Raw genomic sequence first — 27204 nt, 5'->3', positions numbered from 1 at the left:
TTGATTTTGCTTTCTGAGGTCCCAGAATCAATTATTACGGGAAAACAAATCACTTTCCTTAATTTCCCCAAGTTCGGGCATATATGGCTGAATATTGAAGCAGGCTGGATTTGTTGAGAAAGTGTTGCCTGCCTGTAGCTGAAAATTCCTAACTGCTTTGGGTATGTGAACGCTTCGACTTTTGCCAAAGCACATAGTGACGAGGTTGCAATGGGAGGTTACAGAAGACCTGTCTCATAGGTTAATCCCCAAGATGACGTAAAACAAGCAGGTTAACGAATGGTTGCCTTGGTGCAAAATTCCGATATTAAAGCACAACGACGTACATCATATGCATTTTCATAAAAGCTACAGTTCTTGCACTTTCATGGAAATGACAGCAAATAAATGTGCTGAAAATGTACAGCACGCCATGCTGACAGACGTTTTTCTCAGGACTGTTTGTATGCCTGTGTATGTAGTGTTTGTGGAAAGTTACACTAGCTTGCAGTGCTATCGAAACAAATATTCCTAGTACACCTTCAGTTTTCCTATTAATCAATATGCTGCATTTGGACAAATCAACTTAACGTGTCTTTCACATATAATCACTTGATATGAAGGGTGATCACTTGGTTACGTTGGTATGTCATGTTAAGATAAGAACTGAGCAGAAGACTGGGACAAACAGTATGCACATGTAAAAGGTGTGTGTTTTTCTTCTTTTGTCCATGTCTCTCGCACTATTCTTATTTTCAAATAATCACTTGCTTTAGGCTACAGAATGCCTTTCGTGCAAAGCATGCCACGTTAAAGGGGCACTGCAACACCTTTTTGAGCATAGTAAGTAAATGTTTACTACCAGCATATTATGGTGCTATGAACATGTAATCCAGTAATTCGCTGCATGCAACAAGTTCATTACAACATCTAGTACTACATTGCTTGCTTCCTTATAGTGATTTCAGTGTCGGGCCAATTGTTCAACATCAATGGCATATCCTCCAACGTGACAGCCAATTATGATGCTCCACTCCTGAGCAAAAACTGCACTATGCTTGTACATCCCTGCAATATTCTTCTGACATAGGATGTTCACATTGTTCACATGGTTTGTGCGGCCTGTCACCAATGCTCTTTAGCTCTCGGGTATCCTTATTGGACAATAACATGAAATTGAGCCACATAAAGAACAAAGCACACAGAACTCTAACACGTTGACATCAGTGTCACTGCAGCTGAGAATAAAAATTAAATTGTGCGTTAATGTGAAGTTTGAACTCTTAAAAATTTGAATTATATTTTAAAGTTTTTTTTCCTTATTGTAATGATTGATTTTTTTTATTCTAAGGGCTTCAAATTTAATCCAATGTGTTCTGAGTTGTTAAAAAAGAAGTTTTGTATATTCTCTTCATCTCATCGCCGCTGTGAAGCTTACTTTATTTCTCTGTCATACGACAATTAACCAGTGCCCATTTACTGTGCCCTTACAGTACACATTACACCTTCGCGTCACTGATATGTGTCGTGACACATATGTTCCTTGCCAGCCCAACAGATGTCAACATGTATACCACGCAAGAAACGTCACATTGCCTTAGTTGGTGATCTACAGGGTTTTTGTGCATATTTGTTTTTCCTTGCTGTGCCTTTGTGCATATACTGGGGCTGACCAAGCAGCAATAAAATCAGTTGGTAGTAGTATCTCTCTCGAGTACATCTTCTCTGTGTGGTGTCCATTTTTCGCTGAACACGTTTATTTCTCGTGTGTATAAAGTACTGCAAGGTGCATTTCATCTAGTACTATTACAGCTATATTGAGATTACACGCACACATTTTTCGCGTGTTCGGTCACAATTACGTAATAAACAGCAGACTTACGGCTGACACCACTTGCAGCTCCTGCAGTGGACGCACAAGAGGTGGCACGCTCGTCTACCGATGATGCCCCAGGCTGCTGCGAGTCGCTCTGTGTTTATGAAAAGCAAACTGTTAAGCTTGACAGCGGCTAACACAGGTTACAAAAGTTAGGAAAAGTAAAGGATATTTTGTAATGCAGTACAGCAATGCCTGTAAGGCTTTGATTTGTGATGACAAGTGGTGGTCTAACATCGTTCGTTGCCTACAGGTTCTCTTTACAAAATCTGATTACGCCCCTCCTTCTCGCTTTGTTAAAAAAAAAAATTAAATTATGGGCTTTTACGTGCCAAAACCAGTTCTGATTATGAGGCACGCCGTAGTGGGGGACTCCGGAAATTTGGACCACCTGGGGTTCTTTAACGTGCACCTGAATCTAAGTACACGGGTGTTTTCGCATTTCGCCCCCATCGAAATGCGGCCGCCGTGGCCGGGATTCGATCCCGCGACCTCGTGCTCAGCAGCCCAACACCATAGCCACTGAGCAACCACGGCGGGTTTCTCGCTTTGTTACGCAATACAATAGGACAGGTGACACTTTTGACTACCAAACCTGGCATTCTGAAGGTATAAACAGAAACAAAGCAGCTTCGCAGTCGCTCGGAGCAAAGAGCGCCGGCCTCGTCGGCACGGTGCTTGCTGGCCCAAGCAGGGCGAGCACCCGCTCCTCCTATGAGACCACCGCCCGTTGTCCAGTAACGCGATTTGCGTAAACATTCGAAACAAACCTTACCGAAAAGCATGCACGCCTGCTTTACTCACTTCATTTCAGCGGAGAGCTGTCCTGGCGCGACAGACGAATTTATTCCACCAGCACTGCGCCGCGGGTTTCATGGGATGCCCGGCATCATTAAGCAAATTGGCGAGCTCTTCCCACATTACCTTTTTTTCTATGAGCGGTTAATTTTGGGTCCAGATCTCCCGATGACTTAACTAAGCGTGGATTCCTCTCCATAAAGTTAATTATAATTTCGAACTGCCGATGATTGATATGAGAGGCACTGTCCCGCGGAGCCACGGCATTGTGATGAACAAGCACAGTCGTCTGGAAGCTTGACAGCAAAGGAGAAGAAAATATTCAGGAAAACATACAGACCGCCACTCGTCTCTTTTATTCACCGTCACGAATAAATGCTTCCCCGTTCTTCAACTTGCGCGTCTGCATAAAGAAAAAGATGAGCAGTCCAGATCAGTGCCGTCTGTTCAACGCCGCAACTTACCGTTGCATGTCAAATTTCGTCGACGCAGCAGACGATGCAGTTGTCGGTGTGGTACAAGAGGCAATTGGAGTTGCATGCTCTATCGAAGCATCGCAGCCGTGACAACCAGTCATACATTGTCTGGCTCACGATCTGCGACAACGATTTTAACTAAGTACTACGGAGAATGCACCGAGACGCCAACTATGACATACTGCGACGGTCAGTTTAGGGGAATTATCCAGCATGCTCGGTAGCTGACGATCCTGCGTCAGCTGTTCATTGCAAGTGTAGAGGCTGTCATTGTGCGTTTCAGTTCCAACACCAGCGTCGGAGAAGGCACCAAGACAACAACTATCATCATGAAATGATGTGACCCCCAGTTTACGAGGATTATCGATGCTCGGTTACCGACGATTTTTTGGTCAGCTGTTTCAAATAGAGTGTACTAGACAATGGTCGAGTGGGCCGAACGGCGCTCTGCCGCTGAGGCGCCGCGTGTGGAAAAATAGTGCGAGGGCGCTGCGAGCGAACTGGATTGGGGCGGAGACGCGCTCCGCGGCATATTCAACGTACTTTCGCTGCGGGCACCGAGGCCTATTGCACATAGTACGCTCTTAAAATAGCGCTTTATTTCAACTGCAACTTTATGTTTACACCATTTTGCCAAACATATATATTTGAGGCATAGATTATACAACGCGACGTCTTCAATTTTGCTGTCGTTGTCAAGCGCGTCGTCTGCTAGCGAGCGCGCGTTCGCTACGCGGACGCTGGCGGACGCCCAGTTTTTCTCGCAGAACCTCTGTGCAGTACATTTTTTTTAATGGTTTAGTTGCTTCGGTGCGCCCGTGACTTTTGACGGCTGGTGCCAAATGTAGTTTTAGCCAGGTGAACTGCTGTTTTTACCACTGTCCTCTAAAGGTAACTGGTATCTCCGCACCATGAAGGCTACGTAGGAAAATTTTATTATTGGTATCGTGTCATTTTACACGCGCTTCTTGTTGGTGGGTATTTATCAGGCACAGTGATCGAAGAAAACAATATTAGAGAGAAATAAACCAGGTTTACTAAATGCGTGGCGCAAAGAGTGACCAATGTATTTCTAGGTAATTAAATGAAATTGTACATAGACATATATATTTATGATATATATGTGTAAGGGAAAAAATAACAAATATTCTAAATGCAATAATTGAAAAAGTTAGAACTCCCGACCGGAATAAGCTCACGTGTTTGCAGTAACAAACACACTTAGTAGTGAATACTGGAAATAAAACTCTCATTCGCAGAAATAATATTTATAGCAGGCAAAGCCATCTTTTATATATATATATATATATATATATATATATATATTGTAAAGGAAAGAACAGTATTCCCTTCCTCTCCTTTTTCCCCTTTTGTCTCGTGTTACCGAGCTTGCGCTTCCACTTTGTTACACTCGGCCACACTGCATTTTTGAAACTCAGTGCACAACCACATCAGATTTGTCGGTGGACCCTCTCCTTGAGACGAGCCACGTGGACGGCGAAATTGTTCTTTCTTCTCCTGTCCAAGGTTCCCTGTTGATCCAGAGTGCGAACACGCCAAGTGTTCTTCCCCAGGCGTTCTGTGATCACAAAGGGAGCCTCAAATTTCGCGCAAAGCTTCTTGCCCGGTGGTCGACTACCTCGTTGGACCCACACCTCATCTCCTATCTGGTACTGCGGCGCGGGACGATGGCGACGGTCGTAATGACGCTTCTTCTCGAATATTGCGGCATAATGTCTGTCGCGCGACGGGGCGTCCAAATCTGATCGGGGTATCCAAATTGAGCGCGTTAAGGCGGGGTAACTGGCCATAGACTATTTCGTACGGCGATGTCCCAGCTGAGTTCTGTAGTGAAGTGTTCATTGAGTAAGCAGCAGCCTGGAGATGTTCGACCCAATCTGCTTCTCCCGGCTTACTATTTCTGCAGTAGGGAGCCAAACGTGCTTGAATTGTCTGATTAGCTCTCTCCGTCAGGCCGTTTGCTTGCGGATGGTACGCTGAGGCATAGTGGTGCTCAACTCTTGCATGGCGTAGGTAGGCACGGAGTTCGGAGCTGCGGAAGGTGGGTGCCCGATCGGATATTAGTTTGGTCGGAAGACCATGCCTCAGTTCAAATCGGTCTCAAAAATCTTGTCACGTAGCTGGGTGCCAGAGAAGGCACGGCTTCCACCTCCACAAATTTGGATAGATGGTCAACAGCAATGAGGATGTAGCGATGGCCAGCCGCTGTCGTTGGTAGGGGGCCAACATGGTCGATGCCAACTGTGTGAAATATGGTAGCAGGAGGTGGAATGGGTGTGAGTAGCCCAGGCTGGCACCCTGGAAGCCGCTTGTGTCGTTGGCATATTTCGCAGCTAGCGACGTAATCACGAACACTCTTACTCATTTTGGGCCACCAGAAGCGCTCCTGTACTTTTTTTAGCGTCGCTCGCTGACCTATGTGCCCGCCTTCAGGTGTATCGTGGATGGCGTGAAGAATACCAGGCCGCAACGAAGCAGGGATGACTAGAAGGTGTTCTTCAACTTGCCACTTATTCTTCCATAGACGACGATAGAGAGTTGCGTCACGCACGACAAATTTGTTGCTGTTCTGCGCGTCCGCAAGTGAAGCTATGATAGCCGCCACGTCAGTGTCTTGGCGTTGGGCCTCGGTGACGTCTTGCTGTGAAAATAATATCCAGGCTTCCTTCATTCTAGACGAGTCGTCCCCACTAGGATTTCGCGACAATGCGTCAGCCACTTGGTTTAGAGTACCGGCGCGATGTCGGACGCTGTAGTCATACTCCTGTAGTATTATCCAGCGTGCAAATTTATGCTTCACGTGTTGCTTTGAGAACATCCATGAAATTGCAGCATTATCTGTTACCACCGTGAAATGCCGACCAAGCAGATAGTGTCTAAATTTGTCGTCAACGCTCCACACAACTGCTAGGCATTCCAACTCGTTGGAGTGGTAATGACTTTCAGCATCTGAAAGTTTTCGGCTGGCATAGGCGACGACATGCTCAGCACCATCTGGGTCGCGCTACACAAGTACTGCTCCGAGTCCAACCTGGCTAGCGTCTGTGTGCACCTCTGTGGTCCAGTCTTCATTGAAGTGGCTCAGTACGGGGCAGTCGGTCAGCTGATGTTTGAGCGATTGGAACGCCCATTCCTGTGATTGGCCCCATTTAAACTGCGTATCTTTCTTGAGCAGGTCAGTAAGGGAAGCAGCTGTCGAAGCGAAGTTGGCAACACTTTCGCAGATAAGACGCGATGCCCAAAAACGACTGCAGCTGCTTAATGCACGTCGGAGTGTGGAAGTTCGTAACGGCTGATATCCTTTCAGGGAGAGGCTGTACGCCTTTCTCAGAGATGGAGTAACCCAGATACGAGATGGCCGTAAGTCCAAATTGGCATTTCTCACGATTTAGTCGGAATCCAGCGTTGTAGAGCCTCTCAAGAACTTCGTCTAGGTTCCGAAGATGTTCTTCTTCTGTTGTGCCCACAACTAAGATATCATCGAGGTACACAACACAGCCATGATCCTTAAGCGGACCCAGCACAGTGTTCATAGCGCGCTGGAACGTACTGGGAGCTGTCCGTAAGCCGAAGGGCATACGGTTGAACTCGTAAAGGCCTGAAGGTGTACGGAACGCGGTTTTAAATTTGTCTTCTTCTGCGACATTGATTTGCCAATACCCAGCCCGCAGATCTAACGACGAAAAGAATCTTGCATTCCGTACTGTATCGATGGCATCGTCAATGCGGGGCAGTGGGTAGGAGTCCGGTATAGTATGCTTGTTGAGCTCTCTATAATCAACACAGAACCGCAAAGAGCCGTTTTTCTTGCGAACAAGGACAACAGGTGCGGCCCAAGGACTGCACGACGGTCTAATCACGCCAGCAGCCAGCATCTCACTTACTTGTTCGGCAATGACAGACCGTTCGCGTTCAGCATACCGTCGCATTGGTACGCATATAGGTGGGTGACTGTCTGTCGGAATGCGGTGCTCAAGCAAGTCAGTACCGGGTAGTTGTGCATTGTTGTCGGCAAACAGGGCGCGATGTTGCTCGAGAACGCTAGAAAGGGTCTTCATGCCGGAAGGCTCACCTCTCTGTGACTCAGTCGGAGGCGCGCAGGAGGTTGTGGATCGCAGCATAACTTTACCGCCCTCAATGTTCAGTTGCACGTCGTTAGCAAGGACGTACAGTCCGCGCCAAGAATGATGTCGGCAGGCAAGTCGTCGAAGACGGGCACGTTGCGTAGATGCTTTGTACCAGCGGTTGTGTGTAGCCGCAGGTCAATGGTGCCTGCTGGCTGTGCGTTTCCCCCTAGGCATCGCAAGGGTGCCTGAGTCCAGGGATGGAGATTGGCAGGCGCGTGCCGCCGAAGCAGCGCTGAACGCTCAGCGCCTGTGTCTACAAGCGCCGTCAGCTCTCCGATACCGTCGACGTGAATTGACACCAACGGCCTTGTGCTGCTCTGGTATCGCATTTGCTGTCTTTTGTCTTGCACCCCGTCGCTAGTGCCGTGGCTAGCGTCGCCAACGGAGGGGCTTCCACACTGCATCAGGGGAACTTGAGAAGTAGCACACGGCTGTGTGGTGGCAGCCCGACGCCGTTTAGCTGTGTCCTGTAGCACTGAAGCTTTGCGGACGAAAGCGTCAGGCGTTGTCTCTAACGCATGCACGGACAGGACGACAGCATGCGTGGAGTCGTGGATGCCATCTATGACATACTGCTTGGCCGCTGGGGAAGCCCAGGTAAGGTTGCAGGTGCTAAGGAGCCACAGCTTGTCGTAAATGTACTCGGCTATGTCTTCATCTGGAGCTTGATGGCGTGACCGCATCTGCATAAAGCGAGTGTCATAGGCGCTTGGCAAGTTCTCGAAAGCAGAGAGCAGCGCCGCGGTCCAGCTGGAACAAGTTGGATGGGCTCGTCCTTCAAACAAATTCCAAGCCTGAGCTGCACCTCGGAGACTACCTTCTGCCATGGACCTCTTCACGGCGTCTGTCCACGCGTAACGATTAGCTACAGACTCTATGGTACGCACTCAAGTTACAGGGTCCTCGTGGAAACCATAGAAATCAGGAAGAGTCGTCGGTGCTTGCAGTGAAAGTGTGCTTTGTCCGACGACTGAAGCAAACGCGTCGGTCATTGTCTGAAGTCGTTTCCCAGTGAACCACAAATATCCATTGGATGTACCACAAAAGACCAAATATCCAAGACATTTAACGACGTCCAGTTTACATCTATAGTACGTTCGACTGGTACGTGGCAGTCAAAGGTCATCCAGAGGACGTCGAATGTCCTTATGATTTGGACATCTCTTGCACATTCAAAGCTCTCGTGCATTGATCGTACATAGTGCGTTATGAGTAGATGCACGCACTATGCCGCAGAAATACAAGCAAATTGTCTCTAATGCCTAACAATGGGAAGCTAGGAGAGCAAAAGCATTTAATTAATTAATTTGCAATTTAGCACGACCTTTGCTCGCACTGTTGGAGGTCTAGTAACGTTGCTGCCGGACACCGTGCGCAAAAGCCAATACTTTCGCCATTTTTTCGCTATGCTTTCGGTCTCGGTTACGTCATTTTCTTTCTCATACAAAGATGCTTTATTTTTCAGTTATATTGATACATGCATATTGCGTGTTTCTTATGGACGATGCGCGCGGGCGCCCAGACGAAGAAGACGAATTGCGTTTGGCTCTCGAGCTGTCGGCTGAACTGGCCAGCGCTGCAGCTATCCTGTGTAAATATATTTTGTAAATAGTCTCCAGTACTCAATCCTTCGTTCGCGTAACATTTTGGTGGAGCGTGCCGTTCCCCGTCCTCGCCACGGAGCTCCGCAGCGGCCGCACCGTCCAGCTTTCCACCATGGCTCCCGCTGACGAGACCTCGTCTGCTCCTACTACTCCGACTCCAACCACAACGTACGTCACGGTTGCCACTCCCCGCGATCCTGGCATATTCTCCGGTCAAGATAATGTCGACGTTGATGACTGGCTCGGCATGTATGAGCTTGTTTGCCGCAACAACCACTGGGACCCTACCATAATGCTCGCGAACGTCCTCTTCTACTTGGACGGAACACCTCGTGTCTGGTTCCGCACACACGAGGAGGAGATCTCTAGCTGGGATGCTTTCAAGGAGAAGCTCCGCGACCTTTTTGGAAATCCGACCGGTCGGCAGCTGGCTGCAAAGAAAGAGCTTGCTACTCGAGTGCAGTCTTCTACTGAATCGTATGTCTCGTACATACAGGACGTGCTCGCTCTTTGCCGAAAAGTCGACGCGAACATGGTCGAAGTTGACAAGGTAGGCCACGTTCTCAAAGGGATCGCGGACGATGCGTTCAACTTGTTGATATTCAACAATGTGTCCACCATCGACGTCATTATCAAGGAATGCCGCCGCTTTGAGCTCGCCAAAAGCCGCCGCGTCATTCCGCAGTTCTCCCGGCTCCCTAACACGGCTGCGACGTCCTCCTGCGTCGCCATTACCGCTTCACCCCCGTCCAATGAGACCGTCACACGTATTGTTCGCCGCGAGCTCGAGGCTGTAAGTCCTGCCCCGTTCCATCCACGCCCAGTTGACCCCACCTTTGACCAACCAGCCCCGGCGATCTCCCTCATTCAGGAAGTTGTGCGGCAAGAATTTGCCAACCTCGGTTTTCCTGCTGCCTGCTCCGTCTCGCGACCTGACGCCCGACTGGTGCCGACAGCTGCGCCTAGCACCAATCTGTATTCCCCTCCCAGATACCGCAACCCTACAGAGTGGAGAACTCCGGATGACAAGCCCATTTGCTTCCGTTGTCACCGCATTGGCCACGTCGCTCGCCACTGCCGCACCTCCTGGATCTCGCCGTATTCGAGCTACTTCTCCCCGTCTCCGCGCCCTTATGCCGACCCTCGCCGCTACTCGCCTCGCCGTATGCCTTCTACCTCTGACGTATCCATCGATGACAGTCGTCCCGCTCGCTCACCGTCACCTCTGCGCCGTCGGTCCCCGTCGCCCCAGCCACGCCGCTATTCGTCGCCGACCAATTATGGGTCTTCCCGGACGGAAAACTAGACCATGCAGCTCCTGGGGGTAGCGCTGCATTATCTTCGTCGTGTCAAAATCCCCCATTGACGCTCCCAACGAACCAGAACTTACTTGATGTCCACGTCGACGGTGTCCCTTTGACGGCGTTAATAGATACTGGAGCCCAGGTGTCCATCATGAGTAATAACCTCCGTCGTCGATTGAAAAAGGTTCTCACGCCTGCTACTACACGAGCCGTACGCGTCGCCGATGGCAGCGCTGTTGCCGTCACTGGAATGTGTACTTCCCGGATCAGCATCGCCGACCGCCACATTCCCGTTCTTTTTACAGTGCTGACCAATTGTCCCCATGACCTAATCTTCGGACTAGACTTCCTTACGGCGCATTCAGCTTTGATCGACTGTTCTACCGGTACCCTTTGCCTCGAACTTCCTCTACTCGCGCATATTCGTGCTGAACTGCCGAACAACTTTAGTCCGACCGCCTTCGTCCGCCTGCCGCCTAAAACCTTGACTTTCGTCGAATTGCTATCATCTTTCCCTCTGCCCGATGGTGATTACGTCGCTACTCCTGTTCCTGATGTCCTTTTGATGCGCGATATCACTGTGCCCCACTCCGTCGTAACCGTCGCCGATAACCGGACATGCCTTCCCGTCGTCAATTTTGGACTAACAAAGCAAGTTCTACCCCAAGGCATATCGGTTGCAACGCTGCGCGCTATAGGAGATGACCACGTCACGGCGTTTTCCGTCGACGGCTGCTCCGAGTCTTCACCATGTCCACAGGATGCTATTTGCCGTGACGAAACCTTTAGTCCCATGACTGCTGCGGACCTATTGCCTGAACAAGCAGCAGCTCTGTGTCGCCTTTTGGTTTCGTACCACGACATCTTCGACCTCAACAATCGACAGTTGGGCCAGACTTCAAATGTTAAGCACCACATAAATACTGGTGATGCCAGTCCTATTCATCGCCGGCCATATCGCGTTTCTCTTTCAGAGCGTAAGGTTATTCAAGATGAAGTGCACAAGATGCTTGCCAAAGGCATTGTTGAACCCTCGTCGAGCCCTTGGGCGTCGCCCGTTGTGCTTGTTAAAAAGAAAGATGGCACGTGGCGCTTCTGCGTAGATTATCGTCATCTAAACCGAATTACTAAAAAAGACGTCTATCCCTTGCCTCGCATTGACGACGCCCTCGATTGTCTCCACGGTGCCAACTACTTCTCATCAATAGACCTTCGGTCTGGTTATTGGCAAATTTCTGTGGATGAAAGGGACCAAGAGAAGACCGCATTTGTCACCCCTGATGGTCTTTATCAATTCAAAGTTATGCCATTCGGTCTGTGCAACGCCCCAGCCACATTCGAGCGTATGATGGACTCTTTGCTTCAAGGGTTCAAATGGACAACATGCCTTTGCTACCTCGACGACGTTCTCGTATTTTCACCTACGTTTGAGACACACCTCGAGCGCTTATCAGCTGTTCTTCAAGTCTTTCGCGAGGCTGGGCTCCAACTAAATTCCTCGAAGTGTCACTTTGGTCGTCGGCAGATTACAGTGCTGGGCCACCTCGTCGACGCTTCCGGTATTCAACCAGACCCGGAGAAAATTCGTGCTGTCACGTCTTTTCCTGTACCTCAGTCTGTCAAAGACGTCCGAAGTTTTGTAGGACTCTGCTCCTACTTCCGACGGTTCATTAAAGACTTCGCAGCGATTGCCCGACCACTTACGGATCTTCTGAAGAAGGACGTGCCGTTTACCTGGGGTCCCGCTCAAACTGCCGCGTTTTCCCACCTGACCAACATTCTCACCACGCCGCCTATTCTGGCCCACTTTGACCCGTCCTGCCCTACAGAGGTCCGTACCGATGCCAGTGGTCACGGTATCGGAGCCGTCTTAGCCCAACGCCAACAGGGACGCGATCGTGTTATCGCCTACGCTAGCCGCCTCCTCACAGCAGCGGAGCGCAACTATTCGATTACAGAGCGTGAATGCCTGGCCCTCGTCTGGGCGGTTTCTAAATTCCGCCCGTACTTGTATGGCACGCATTTCTCTGTAATCACGGACCACCACGCGCTCTGCTGGCTTTCCTCACTCAAGGATCCTACCGGCCGGCTTGGTCGCTGGGCTCTGCGGCTACAAGAATTTTCCTATGCGGTAGTCTACAAGTCGGGCCGCCTACATCAAGACGCCGACTGCTTATCACGCTATCCAGTGGACGAACCACCCGCCGACCCTGACACCGATGCCGACGCTTGCGTTTTCTCGGTTTCTCGGCTGCCACAAGTCGCCGACGAGCAACGCCGTGATGCCTCCTTGCGCGCCATCATTGATCGTTTGGAATCTTCGCCTTCTGATTCGTCCCTTCATTTGTTTGTTCTCCGGGATGGTGTATTATACCGCCACAACGTCCGCCCCGACGGTCCTGCCCTACTCCTCGTCATTCCTCGGCACCTCCGGTCAGCTGTTCTCCAAGAACTTCATGACTTTCCAACGGCAGGTCACCTCGGCGTCTCCCGCACCTACGACCGGATTCGCCGACGCTTCTTTTGGCCAGGCCTCGTCCGCTCCGTACGGAAATACGTTGCGGCGTGTGATAAATGCCAGCGGCGGAAAACACCATCGACGCTCCCTGCCGGGTGCCTTCAACCGCTCGACATTCCTTTGGAGCCGTTCTTTCGCGTTGGCTTGGACTTACTTGGCCCTTTCCCTCTATCAACGTCTGGCAACAAGTGGGTCGCTGTGGCGACAGGTTACGCCACGCGCTACGCCATCACCAGAGCGCTTCCAACAAGCTGTGCCACAGATGTCGCCGATTTTCTTTTACGCGACGTGATTCTGCAGCATGGAGCTCCACACCAACTGCTCACTGACCGTGGTCGGACATTCCTTTCAAAAGTCATCGCCGACATACTGCAGTCCTGCTCAACCAGGCACAAGCTGACTACGTCTTACCATCCACAGACCAATGGTCTCACGGAGCGTCTCAATCGAACCCTGACAGACATGCTTGCAAAGTATGTCTCGTCTGACCATACTGATTGGGACCTCGTCCTACCGTATGTCACATTTGCATATAACTCTTCGCGCCACGACACTGCCGGCTATTCCCCGTTCTTTCTGTTGTTTGGCCGAGAACCCACATTGCCACTGGACACATCCCTTCCAACCGCCGCAGCAGAGACCAGCGAATATGCACTTGACGCCATCACCAGGGCTGCCCAAGCTCGCGAAATTGCCCGCGCTCGCCTCCTGACCTCCCAAGCGAACCAGCGGCGTTTGTACGATCGACATCACAGAGACGTTCACTTTTCGCCTGGATCTCTGGTACTCCTGTGGTCACCGACTCGTCACGTTGGCCTGTCTGAAAAACTCCTGTCTCGGTACACAGACCCATATCGAGTGCTGCGTGCCGTGACTCCAGTTACGTATGAAATCGCCCCAGTCAGTACCAGTGCCCCATCTGCCCCGACTTCCACTGACGTTGTGCATGTCGCACGCCTAAAACCATATTACCCTCCTGTACCCTCTGACATTTAGATGCACCGGGACGGTGCTTCTGCCGCCGGGGATAATGATACATGCATATTGCGTGTTTCTTATGGACGATGCGCGCGGGCGCCCAGACGAAGAAGACGAATTGCGTTTGGCTCTCGAGCTGTCGGCTGAACTGGCTAGCGCTGCAGCTATCCTGTGTAAATATATTTTGTAAATAGTCTCCAGTACTCAATCCTTCGTTCGCGTAACAATATCTATTAGTACACTGTTGAAAATACGTAACCTTTAACTTGCTGATGTATTACGACAATTTATAAAGAAAAAAAGAAGCTTGAACGATAGAACTCGCAATAGCTCTGACTTCGCATCGCCACTGATATCAATTCAGCAACACGCGCCTCGATGTAAGTGCGCAGCAATGTTCCGGGCGTGAGCAGCGTGTGCTTTATTTGTGTCTTTTAGACTTTTGTGCGGTTGACCATGGCCCAAGTACGTGTATACTAGGCAAAACCGCGTGCTGAAATTTCGAGCTGTGCTTCTGACTGCTATTTGTGGTACGTTTGTTCGCCTTGCGGAGCGCTTGCGGGAATACTCTGGAGGCAATGTTTTGATGGTTAATTTTCGCACATGTTTGTATCGCTTGGTTTCCTGCGTTCCTCTTCAAGTGTCAGGGATATTTCTCATTTGCAATGCCTATCTCTAAGTCTCTGGCAGCATTATGTTATTGGCACTTTTGTGATCCGAGAAGCTGCCTGACCAAGTTGTCTATCAAGATGATCATTCCATCTCTGGATTCTGCTTGCGTGGCATTTATTTCACCATATATTTTTCAATGCAGATAGAAAGTACTGGCTTTCTATCTTGAATCCGTTGGCCCCAGAAGCAAGTGCTGGCAAGCAGGCCATGCGCTTTTGGTAATTAATTAGTATGTTATATTACATCTTACTAATCAGTTTTATTCTTTTTAATTATAACTGTGGCACTGTGCCTACTAGTCATTTTGTGCCTACTCGTTACTTGTGTTTTAATGAAGTTTAATTTTCAAGAATCTGTTTTTGATTACGTGTTTTTTTAGATCCGCGTTTAACCTGTTTGTATACAGCGAGAACGTGTAATGAATAATTTCATACATGTGCGTGGCTGGGGGCCGATCATTTTTGTAATAAAGCTTTATCAGTTGTATAAATAAAAAAGTTACGTTGGTATGACATTGTGAGTTTCACTGGTGTGCTTTACCTAGTGCTTACTGAACTCACTATTTTTCATTTATCCATTGCAGGATTTGTAATGATGCATAATGATCAAAATGCGGATTTACGGTTTTGTTAGCTCAGTTTTTCGCATTTTGATGAGCGCTAGAACTATATATAAAAGTTGACAGTCACTTTAGCGAACACAAGAGGATGAAGGCAGAAGCCTGCGCACTCACGAAGCATTAATTAAATTATTTGTCATTCGCATGCGTTGTTACTTCTGTTGTTTTCTCCTACCAAAGTTGTGGGCTCGAGTGCCTTAATTACATGTGCCTTAATTAACTTCGTCATAATTAACACCAATGGTTGCGGGCTCTACTCCCATCAAAGGTTGAGGGTTTGAGTGCCTTAATTGTATCTTAAATAACTTTGCCTTAATTAACACCAAAAGTCATGGGTTTGACTTCCACCAAAGGTCGAGTGTTATAGTGCCTTAATTACCTCGGACCTAATTAACTTGCCTTAAGTAACTTCGCTCTAATGAACACCCAAGGTAGTGGGTTCGACTCTACCTTCACCATGTCAATTGGAATCCAACTTGGAGATAATTTGGAGATGTGGCCGATTCGCCCATCTCTCCAAGTGGTTTTGACTCCCAACAAAGGCCGTGGGTTAGAGTAGCTCAATTAACTCTATCTTAATGAACTATGTTTTAATTCGCTTCGACCTAATTAACACCAAAGGTCGAGGGTTCAATCCACAATTTTGGTGCCATTAAATTTTGGTGCTGCAACGCTGGACATCGGATTTTTCGACCATTGAGCCATCTAAGGATTTCACTTAAAAAGTGTTGGAATTTATATTTTCACATTCACACGTTTACACGTTAACAAAACATTTCAAGCAAAGTCACCTGCTACATGCCGACAATGGGGGTAACTGTGCCATTAGTGTGCCTCAGCAGATGTACCATCGAGGACAAATTAAATGCGAACAGCGGAGTGTGTGGCCGAAGCATAACTAAAGGTATACTGTGCATGTCGTCGGCCAGTCGTTGTGCACGTGCGTGGGGATGTAGTTCTCGAGGAAGAGTGCAGCGCTGCTCACCCTATTGCGAAAAACGTCACCCGTATTTTGTCCGAAAGTTGTTTTCTCATCTCTCCTCGACAGTGCCATACCCACCTGGCAGTACAGTGTTATGGTGACTAGCACCATCGCTACATCTGTAGTGTGATATAGCTGGAATGCTACCCAGCTTGCTAACGTGCATTGCTTTGCTTTTGTTACCACCATCAAAGCTGACAGTGTCTAATCGTAATTTGAATAGCACGAAAAATGTATTGCATTGGATGCGCAACAACAGTGCTAGCCACCTTAAAAGTAATAACAGATAGGAATAGCACTGCAATGGTGGGGTGAGAATACAAGATTCAAACAAAATACAGGTGACGTAACACGCACTAGGACAAGCAGCCCCGCACTCCGCATCGAAACCACATGCATGTGTAAAATGATCGCTGGCCGACGCCGCAGACTGTGCTTTTAGTTACGTTTTGGCCACACACTCTGCTGTTCCCATTTCATTTGTATTCGATAGTACATCTGCTGTGGCACTCGCAGGTATGCAGCTCAGTATAGCGTCAGCAGGAAATATCCACTAGATGTTCTATGGACCTCCTGCATCCCCAAAAAGAACATCTATTAGAGGTTCCTTATGTCCAGCTGCGACATCCTTTCAACGTTAGAGCAACGTGATCTGGATGGGACTTAGATTATCCATGGTACGTCTTTGTAATGTTGTTTGGATAAATATAGATATCTATAGGATGTGTGCAATGCCTCAAACATGATGTTCTATGGACATCTATGGTACATTAATGGTTCACTGGGTTTGAGACAGCAGAGAGGGCTTGGTTGAGCTCACTAGCGCCGTCGTCCGCGAGAGCCACTGAGGAGGCCTGGACGCCGTCCCCGGATGATGTGGCGAATACTTGCGGCGACGAATGCGGTCCCGGTAATGTCCGTCCGCTTGCGATGCTCGGGGCCAGATCTTCCGAAGTCTCAGTATTAGCCGACTGCGCCATTGTAAAGGAAAGAACAGGAGACAGAGACACAGCACCCGTTCACTGGGCCGGCTGTTCTATTCCCTTCTTCTTCTGTTTCCCCTTTTTCTCCGTGTTACCGAGCTTAATTGTGCTTCCACTTCATTACAATATATATATATATATATATATATATATATGTATATATATATATATATATATATATATATATATATATATATGTGTGTGTGTGTGCGCGCGCAAGTGTTATTATTATACGCTACGACGCCGAATAGTCAATTCCGTTCGGTTGTAACGCATAACAGCACTATTGAAATCTCAAAAGTGAGTGACTGCATGCACGTCAGGACTGTTATTCCGAATGATTTTGCTGCCGGAGAGTCGTGGCTATTGCGCAGAGGCACAGTTCCTGAGAGAATTAACGGACGGGTGTTCATAAATCCTGCTTAACAAGTTCCTAGCTCTCATTCAATATAAACGCCCCGTTTTGAGGCAGCCTGTAAATCTGCTAACTTGATTCAGACAAGGAAAACTTTTTTCTTTTTTTTTCCATTCTCATCATGTTTGCACCCCATTAAAACTGAGTGCCCCATGTGGTACCACAGTTATCTTCTTCAACGAACGCAACAGCTCTGCACATAACTCTACGTGTATGTGACACATGCCGTTCCTTTAATTGTTTCATTATGGTCGTTATGATAGTGCACAGGATAACTGCATGAACGCAGCCGTTTATAATATACAAGCTGCAGAGTTGAGCGGTCATACATTTGGGAACGGCATTACATTTACGCATGAAATATGGGATAAGCGTAACATGTTTTTCTCGGACATCAGACTCGAGAATAAGTTATTTTGTTTACATTCCTAGGAAAAAGCCCAAGAACGCAGTGACGTGTTTTTTTTTCTTCTTTTAATTAGCACAAGTTCTTCGGTTTTACGTGGCAATACCACGATATTATTATGAGACACCCGGTTTAGTTTTCACCACCTGTGGTTCTTTAACGTGCACCTAAATACAAGTACACGAGTCTTTTTCCATTTCGTTCCCATCGAATTCCGCGACCTAGACTGAACCCGCGAGTTCCAAAATTAGCAGCGCAACGCCGTATCCACGATATAGGCACAAATTGGGCTACCGCGCAAGCTTTCTTTCTTTTCTTTTTATTTTTTGAAGCATCGACTGGCAAAAAAATTCCACGTACGGCTTACGGCCAAAGATTAGCATAGAGAATGGCTAACTAAAACCGTTTTCGGCGCTCGAGGTCCGACTGCAATAAATGACCCCGTACCAATTACTCCGCATTCTGTTACGCGAGAAAGGCGGAAACTTGAATGGAATGTTGCACTGCAGTTTACTTCTCTTTTTTAAATCTATACCAATGCTTCCCGTAAATCTAAGTACAAGGCGCCGGATGGGGCAGATATGCTTTACTTGTTTGAAGCGGCAAGCAGGAACGTTACATATGTTGCTTCGTCTGCGTTTCGCAAGACCTACTGATAGAAAACTATATGCGCTGCAATACACACTAGAGATACATGCTGCTTGAAGAACGAGAAAAATATTTGTTCTCCAAAGGGAAGCATAGAATAATATATAGAATAAAAGCCGACACTGCGGCCGCAATGTACGCGCAATGACCGAGCGGCATTAAAAAAATAAAATAAAGAAGCTAAAGAAAGGAATTTATTCTTAAGGCATAAATACATGTCATATGCAATTATGAACCTCATTTTATCGGTCTGAACGCAAATACCAGCGCGCGAAGTAGTACGAATGACCCTGCTGAGCAGTATCGCCAGCAGTTTCCAACGGCGCGACCTTGATGCGGCCCAATCCACTTCGACCGCAGCGCCGCCCCAGTATTTTTCCACGTCGGGCGCCTCACTGCAAAGCATGCGCCGCCCCAGCCGCTCGTCCCACTCGACCATATTCTAGTACACTCTATTTGAAATAGAGTGTACTAGAATATGGTCGAGTGGGACGAGCGGCTGGGGCGGCGCATGCTTTCCCGTGAGGCGCCCGACGTGGAAAAATATTGTGGCGGCGCTGCGATCGAAGTGGATTGGGCCGCATCAAGGTCGCGCCGTTGGAAACTGCTGGCGATACTGCTCGGCAGGGTCATTCGTACTACTTCGCGCGCTGGTAATTTCGTTCAGACCGCTCAAATGGTGTTCATAATTGCATATGATATGCATTTATGCCTTAAGAATAATTTTATTTATTTATTTTATTTTTTAATGCCGCTGGGTGATTGCACGTGCATTGCGGTCGCAGTGTATGCTTTCATTCTACTTATGTTATTGTACGGTTCCCTTTGGAGAACAAATATTTTTCTCGTTCTTCAAACACCATGTATCTCTCCTGTGTATTGGTGCGCATATAGTTTTCCATCAGTATGCCTTGCGACACGCAGACAAAGACACATATGTAACCTTCCTGCTTGCCGCTTCGAACAAATTGAACATAAATCTGCCCCATCCGGCCCCTTGTACTCAGATATACGGGAAGTATTGCTAGAAAAAAAAACTGCAGCACAACATTCCATTCAAGTTTCCGCCTTCCTCGCGTAAAGGAATGCGGAGTAATTGGCACGGGGTCATTTACTGAGGTCAGACCTCAAGCGCCGAAAACGGTTTTAGTCATTTTATATGCTAATCTTTGGCCGTAAGGCGTACGTGGAATTTTTTTTCCCAGTCGATACTTCAAAAAATAAAAAGGGTGGGGAGGCAGGTAGCTTTGTCCTTCGGCTTTTTTCTCGCCGTGTAAACACATTAAATTATTAATGAGTCCAAAAAACGTTGTTACGCTTATCCTATATCTCATACATAAATGTAATGGCGTTCCCAACTGCATGACCGCTCGATCGAATGAGCAGCTTGTATATTATAAGCGGCTGAGTGGGCCTCTTCTCTGAGTGGGACTCTTCTCTGGATAATTGTTGGCGCAGCACACAACACAGCAGCTGCACTGACAGTCGTTGCTCGGTCCTTTGCACGGGGCCCCAACGCTCTCCGAAGAAAGCTTCCCAGGCGGGTGGTATTGAGAATATGAGCCCTCTGGAGCCATGCACGCTCGTACACCCGGCTCGATCTTGAAAAACGTTAAGCTGCGCGTGCGTCGTTTTATTCGAAATGCCGAATGTTTTCACACTCCTTACGTACCTTCGTTTCGTGTCACTGTTACACCTTGTCCGATTTGTGGCGCGCCTAGGTAGGGTAGCTTAGCAATATACTAGCGGTACAAAGTCTAAAATTCAATCTGTACTTCGCGTTTCCGGTTAGCAGTCTCCCCAGAAAGAGCGATCGATGGGCAAAGAGCAGAAGAGGTGTTCACATGCATGTTTATCTGCGTCCGGTAAAAGGAGACGCTCGGGCGCAGCAATTATCGGCATGCCTTTTGCAAGGCCAGATCCGCCTGTTGATTGCTCCATGCTCCTCCTCCAGCAAAGGCGCAAGCACCTCTGCAGTTTCCGGTAGATGCTGCAGATTTCACGGCACCACCATGCCGAAAGGCAGGCAGCGGCACTTCTACGCTCCTGGATGTCGTACTGGTTATGCCGGTGTCAAAACTGCAACGAAACTGTCTTTGTTTAGCGTGCCTAAAGATGGAGAACGCAGGAAAGTCTGGGAGAAAAATCTTCATCGAATGGACAAGCCCCTTGACGAGAACTGTTCCATGTTTGAGCTGCACTTCGAGGAGCGGTATATTCTCCGTGACTATGTGCATATTGTGGACGGCAGAGAGGTGAGGATTCCACGGGGTGTTCCGATGCTGAGGAGTGACGCAGTGCCGACAATCCTTCCCAATGTTCCGAAGTACCTGACCACGAAGGTACCATCTAGACGTGAAGCTACAAAACGAGAGGCGTCCGCGGAAAGTGAAGTTGCCAGCAAAAAGAAGAAAGGTGATTAGGATAATCAGGACCCATGCACCAGCGCGGACTTGCCGGGGCTGATCGAAGATATGTCGCGAAACCTTGACTGTGAAAACGTGCACAACTTAATCACGCCATCAGAATATTGGTCTAAACATCGATTTCCATCATTCGAAGGCGTTGTGTATGCGCTGTCCGAACTACAACCCTCATCTGGCACTGTCACCTCTGAGAGGTCAGTGATTTTCTCTGTCAGCGAGGCTCAAGAAGCTTCATTCAAGACATTTCTGATCGGGAGAACGGTAACTGAAGGAACTGTAAGGACGGTTTCAGAAGCGGAGAGAGCATTATATTGGGCTTCTAAACTACTGAAATGCCCTGGTGCAATGTCCTCCACTGCAATGAGGATAGAAGATTTGACGAACGCCCTTCGAAGCAAAATTACCCTGGTTGGCGGTGCTTTCCACAACAAGGAATGCACAGGGATTGCAGCAACAGAGGGTAAGCATCAAGCGATCGGCAAATTTTCGTACATTGTAATTTATTGAAGTGCCATATTTACGTTGTGACCAATACATTTTCCTGCGAGAAAAAGGGGGCAGATAACGTCGCATGTGCTAAGCAGTGGTATTAATAATATGTTTAGTTTGGCAGTTGAATGTTAACGCGGAATCACCAATATTTTAACAATAATATACCGACAATTCTCTCAAGAGTATAACGATTATGTCAGCGAGCAGGATGCAAGCACGTGTTATTATCTAGGCGTTTGTCAAGTTATTCATTCATCCTTTATGCTGCCGCTTTCAAAATCAGTGTGCATAGGCGAATAATAAAGATATCAGTGCGCAAGCATGCATTCTTTGGCGAGTACCCCAGCAAAATCTGTCCGCCCCTTGACGCCTTATATCGGCAAAATAAATGCATCATTGGTCTGTTAACACACGTAATCGTTATAATAGTGTAATAGTACATGATAGGATGATAGGTAGCGTTAAAAAATAAAAAAAGAATTAAAAAAGAACTGGTGGCATCGCCGTCACCGCGTCAAGGTCCTAACAAAAAGTAAAGTAAAACGTTAAGACAAGTCATCTTTATAATAATGTAATAGTAGATGATCGGTATCGATAGGTATACGCATGCATAAGTTAGCTAAATAAGTATGCAAAACAGAAGTGGCAGCCGAGCCAAAGAATAATGCTTACGTATTAGTTGACAATTATCACAATTTCCTTGCATTTTTTTATTTCACTTATTGTTCTTCAAACTTATTCTTGGCCACTACCACTTCCTCTCGTTTAATAATAAATCGTGTTCTTTCCCAGGGACACCGTGCGTCTAGTGCCTGAACTTACGAAAGGCTTTGCTGTCCAGGGCGTCCAGGCTATCACTGTTACAGTTACAACGGTGCCGTCGCAAACCTTTCAGGACAACTGCGCAGAAGCTGAGAATGTCATTGCAAAAACACAGGCGTTTATCTGCGAACTTCCTGAGCTTGAAGGGTCAGGTTGTAGCCATGAAGATCGGAAATGCCAGAATTAAAGAGGAAGTCTTGGCAGAAAAAATCGCAACGCTATCACCTAAACAACAAGAGGCTGTGCGTCACTGCAATGCGGCAGCGAAGAGAAAAGGCACCAAATGCATGCGTTTTACTAGCGAGTGGATGCTAGAATGCATATTGATGAAAATGAAAAGCCCAAAGCTTTACAGGCACCTCAGAATTAACAACATTCTTGTCCTTCCCAGCAACACCACCATAAAGAAATACACAAGTGCTTACAAAGGGGGATTTGGCTTCAACAAGAAAATGCTAGAAGTCGATGAAAAAAAAGACAAGCACAATGGACAATTTCAGATGCCACGGGGGTCTCTCGTTTGACGAGATGAAGCTGTCGGAACACCTTTCTGTTGAACAATCCGGGAAACTGCGAGGCTTCGTAGACTTGGGTCCCTTTACACCGCCCCAAGATGCCAACCTGCCCTGTGACCACGCATGGTTGTTATGTTCGTGCCCTTTACCGGAGAATTCTCGCAAATCATAGGGGCGTTTGCGACGCACGGAAATGTTAAGGGTAGCCTCCTCTGCAAAATACTTATCGAAGCCATAATTCTTGTGGAGAAGGCAGGACTCTTTGTGGATTTCGTGACGTGCGATGGAGCCTCGTGGAACCGTCGAATGTGGGCAATAATGGGCATTCAAGGAACTGCGAATAATGTCACGTGCAAGGTTAAGCATCCTGCAGATTCAAAAAGAAGCCTACATTTTTTGTCAGACTTCCCACACCTCTTGAAATGCCTCCGCAACTCATTGCTGAAAGGCGGCTTCAACACACCAGACGGGCGGGTAAGATTTTCTTCTCTATGCTTTGGTTAGTTTTGATACTGCTATGTTACGTTGGCCTATCATTATAGCGTGTCTTTTATTTCGCAGGTGTCCACGTATTTTGTCCGTGAAGCTTACAACTACGACAAAGACAATATCACACTGAAAGCAATGCCTGGGTTGACCACCAGCCATCTTGAACCAAATTCTTTTGAGAAGATGTGAGTCTCCCTTGCGTTTCAGTTGTTCGGCGATTACGTCTTGCGTGGCCTCCATCATTACAAGGATCTCATCGAGACAAGTTACGGAAAGGGGTCGCTGGATGGTACAGAGTCATTCTTCAGGTATATAAGAGAAACTTCGGTAAATACATGCTTTCAGTGCTGTGAAATAGAACTGCACCATGCAAGGACTAAAAAAAAAAGAGAGAGACCTAAAAAGAGCATGCGTAACAAGATGGCCAGTTAAGCTGTATTCAATCGGGCATTCGGTGGAATATCCTTATTTTTTGTGCTGTCATAATTTCTGTAATTATAAATTGAGTCACCTAGTCCAGGAGCTATAATGACTGTGCTGTCACAGCTTTGGTCCCTGCGCCCAGCGTGGTGCTTTGTGCCACTGCACACGCCTCATGTGCGCGCCTTCATTACTCGCCGTCGAGACTAGGGTGCATTAGAATAGTATTGGGCTATTAGTCGAGACGCAGAAGCTCCTATTTGTGGCTATACCTTATGATACTGCAACGCTCGCATTACTTGTAACTCGCATTTCGTCTGTGTATTTGAGCCTAGAACGAGCGGGAAAGGTCGTGCGCCTGTCGGTGCCAGTATGTGAAAGTAAAGTCATCATTGCACTGACTTGTAATTTCAGTCCCTATTTTCGATAGAAAAACAAATCAGCAACAAAGCGTTCGTAACGGTATAATAGATCCATTAACTTCCTGTTGATAATTTTTTCGATTGCATTTTCTTATTATCGCAGAATGATCAATCAGCTGATCAAAGTGATGACGTCCCGCTTCAAGGCTGAAGCATTGCGGCCAAATTCTTCCGGCGTCGCTCAACTGTCAAGCTTCCTATAGAATACATCGACAAGTGGGAACAGCTCACTGGTGGTGGCGTCGGATTCCTCAGCAAATCGACGGCTGCGGGGTTCAGAGTCACACTTTCCAGTGTACTATCCTTGCTCGAATATTTGACCAAGGAACTCCAGTTCCGCTACTTGATGACAGCGCATTTAAGTCAAGATCCCATTGAGAACTTATTTGGCATTGTGCGCCAGTCATCTGGTTGCAATGACCACCCAACTCCAGAGCAGTTCTTAATAACAGTAAACTGCTTATGTTTTTACAGCTTAGCAAAACCGGTGACAGGAGATAATGTTGCGCCCAATGTACTGACGGCGCTCCTAGATACCAGTACCGCTAGTTCATCCCCCTCAAAAGATTTGCAAGCAACTCTTGATGAATATATTTCACAAGGAAACCTTGACGAGCTAGAAATAGCTCTGATCCAGAAACCCACTGCCTTTTCCGTCGAGCATTCTAGTTTAGTAAATAAAACCAGTGATGCGCGTCTTGTTTATCACATGGCAGGAAATATGTCGTAAGAAAGTGCGTGAAAAAGTCAGGTTGTGACACGTGCTGCGCGCTGCTGCTCGTACCAGCGTCAGAAGGCGAAACACATCCGTTTTCAGAGTTGTCAGCGTCATGCGATAAGGGAGGATTGCTCTATCCCTCTAAGGAACTTTTTGAATTTGTGAACTATTTGGAGGACGTCTTCACGGGCTGCTTCAGTTCAAATCAGCTTCATGCAAACAGCATTTTGGATTTTGGAGGAAAAGACTCTTGGTTGCATTGAGCACGCAGAAACGGTCAAAGCTAACATAGTAAAATTCTATGTTGTGACGCGGTTGCACTTTTTAATTAAAGGGGTCAACAGGTCGAAAGAGGAGCGACGCAAAATGGCGCAGCTTTTAAAAGTCAAAAGATGCACGTGATGCACACGTGCGCTTATTCGAGTCGGGAATTCTCGCTTTAAATTAGTGCATTTAGAACATTTCATATTTGTCTCTTACATATACGCGGTGAATATCTATATGCATGTGCCCTTTGATTTAATTACCTAGAAGTGCATGGCCATTCTTCGCGCCACGCAGTTAATAAACACGGTTTATTTCACTCTAATATTGTTGCCTTCGATCATTGTCCCTGATCAATATTACACCAACAAGAAGCGCGCCTAAAATGACACGATATCAATAAAGTTTTCTTACATAGCTTCATGTTGCAGATATATGAGACTTATTACCTGTTACTTTTAGAATACAATGTTAAAAACAGTAGTTCACCTGGCTAAAACTACATTTGGTACCGGCTGAGAAAAGTCATGGGTGCACCAAAGCAATTAAAACATAAGAAAATGTACTGCACGTACGATCTGCGACAAAAACTAAGCGTCCGCCTGCGCCCATGTAGCGAACGCGCGCTCGCTAGCAGACGACGCGCTTGACAACGACAGCAAAATTAAAGACGTCGTGTTGTATAATCTATGTCTCAAATATATATGTTTGGCAAAATGGTGTAAACATAAATTTGCAGTTGAAATAAATCACTATTGTAAGCCCGTACTATACGCAATCGGCCTCGGCGCCCGCAGCGAAAGTACGTTGAATATGCCGCGGAGCGCGTGTCCGCCCCAATCCAGTTCGCTCGCAGCGCCCTCGCATAATTTTTCCACACGTGGCGCCTCAGCGGGAGAGCGCCGTTCGGCCTACTCGACCATTGTCTAGTACACTCTAGTCACGGTATAAGAATTCTTACACCGTGACTCTAGTTGAACCCACTCCCTCGAGTAGCCACGCCTAGGGTACTAGAATATGGTTGAGTGGGACGACCGGCTGGGGCGGCGCATGCTTTGCCGTGAGGCGCCCGACGTGGAAAAATACTGGGGCGGCGCTGCGGTCGAAGTGGATTGGGCCGCATCAAGGTCGCGCCGTTGGAAACTGCTGGCGATACTGCTCAGCAGGGTCATTCGTACTACTTCGCGCGCTGGTATTTGCGTTCAGACCGCTCAAATGGGGTTCATAATTGCATATGACTTGTATTTATGCCTTAATAATAAATTACTTTCTTTCTCTTCTTTATTAATTTTTATTATTTTTTAATACCGCTCGGTCATTGCGCGTGCATTGCGGCCGCAGTGTCGGATTTCATTCTACTATGTTATTGTACGGTTCCCTTCGGAGAAAGAATATCTTTCTCGTTCTTCAAGCAGCATGTATCTTCATGTGTATTGTTGCACATAAAGTTTTTCACCAGTAGGTCCTGCGAAACGCAGGAGAAAGATATGTAACCTTCCTGCTTGTCGCTTCAAACAAATAAAACATAGCTGCATGCATCCGGCGCCTTGTCCTCAGATTTACAGGAAGTATTGTTATAGAAAAAAAAGCTGCGGCGCAACATTTCATTTAAATTTTCGCCTTTCTCGCGTAACAGAATGCGGAGTAATCGTTAAGGGGTCATTTATTGCAGTCGGACCTCGAGCGCCGAAAACGGTTTTAGGTAATTAAATCAAATCAGAGGGGAATTTTATTAGACAATAATATAAAAATGCGTACAAAGATATTTGGTCCCATAGCCTAAAGCGGCCATTCTATATGCTAATATTTGGCCGTAAGCCGTACGTGGATTTTTTTTCCAGTCGATACTTCAAAAAAAGAAAAAGAAAAGAAAGCCTGCGCGGTAGCCTAATTAGTAGCTATATAGTATAGTGGATACGGTCTTGAGCACGCGGGTTCAATCCAGGTCGCGGAATTCGATGGGAACGAAATGAAAAAAGACTCGTGTACTTCTATTTAGGTGCACGTTAAAGAACCCCAGGTGGCAAAAACTTTATAAACCGGGTGCCTTAATCATATCGTGGTTTTGCCACGTAAAACCGAAGAATTTGCTTATATTAAGAAAACTAAAAAGCAGATGGCTGCGTTCTTCGGCTTATTTCTGGGGTTGTCAACAACATAAATTATTCTCGAGTCTGATTTCCGAGAAAAACATGTTACGCTTATCCTACATTCGGTGCACTATCAGTTA

General features: G+C 47.3%; 2 protein-coding genes and 1 long non-coding RNA gene across 3 annotated transcripts in view; 1 reads left to right on the top strand and 2 right to left on the bottom strand.

The window, feature by feature from the left end:
* Positions 1–2396, bottom strand: part of LOC119446181 (fatty-acid amide hydrolase 2-A-like) — a 46618-nt gene extending 44222 nt beyond the window's left edge. Inside the window, exon 1 of the mRNA XM_049660643.1 lies at positions 1862–2396. The gene's annotated coding sequence lies outside the window, so the exon portion shown is untranslated. The remainder of the gene's footprint in view (positions 1–1861) is intronic.
* The window catches only part of LOC119446191 (fatty-acid amide hydrolase 2-A-like), a 334649-nt gene that overhangs the window by 130806 nt on the left and 176639 nt on the right, over positions 1–27204 (bottom strand).
* On the top strand, positions 14080–14863 carry LOC125942464 (uncharacterized). Its single transcript, XR_007465129.1, has 2 exons — positions 14080–14146; positions 14733–14863. It is a non-coding gene; the product is annotated as an uncharacterized LOC125942464 (long non-coding RNA).

Source organism: Dermacentor silvarum, chromosome 1 (assembly GCF_013339745.2).
Source record: "Dermacentor silvarum isolate Dsil-2018 chromosome 1, BIME_Dsil_1.4, whole genome shotgun sequence".
NCBI lineage: Eukaryota > Metazoa > Arthropoda > Arachnida > Ixodida > Ixodidae > Dermacentor > Dermacentor silvarum.
The sequence above is the reverse complement of the archived record's forward strand: the minus strand, read 5'-3'. Positions and strand labels throughout refer to the sequence as shown.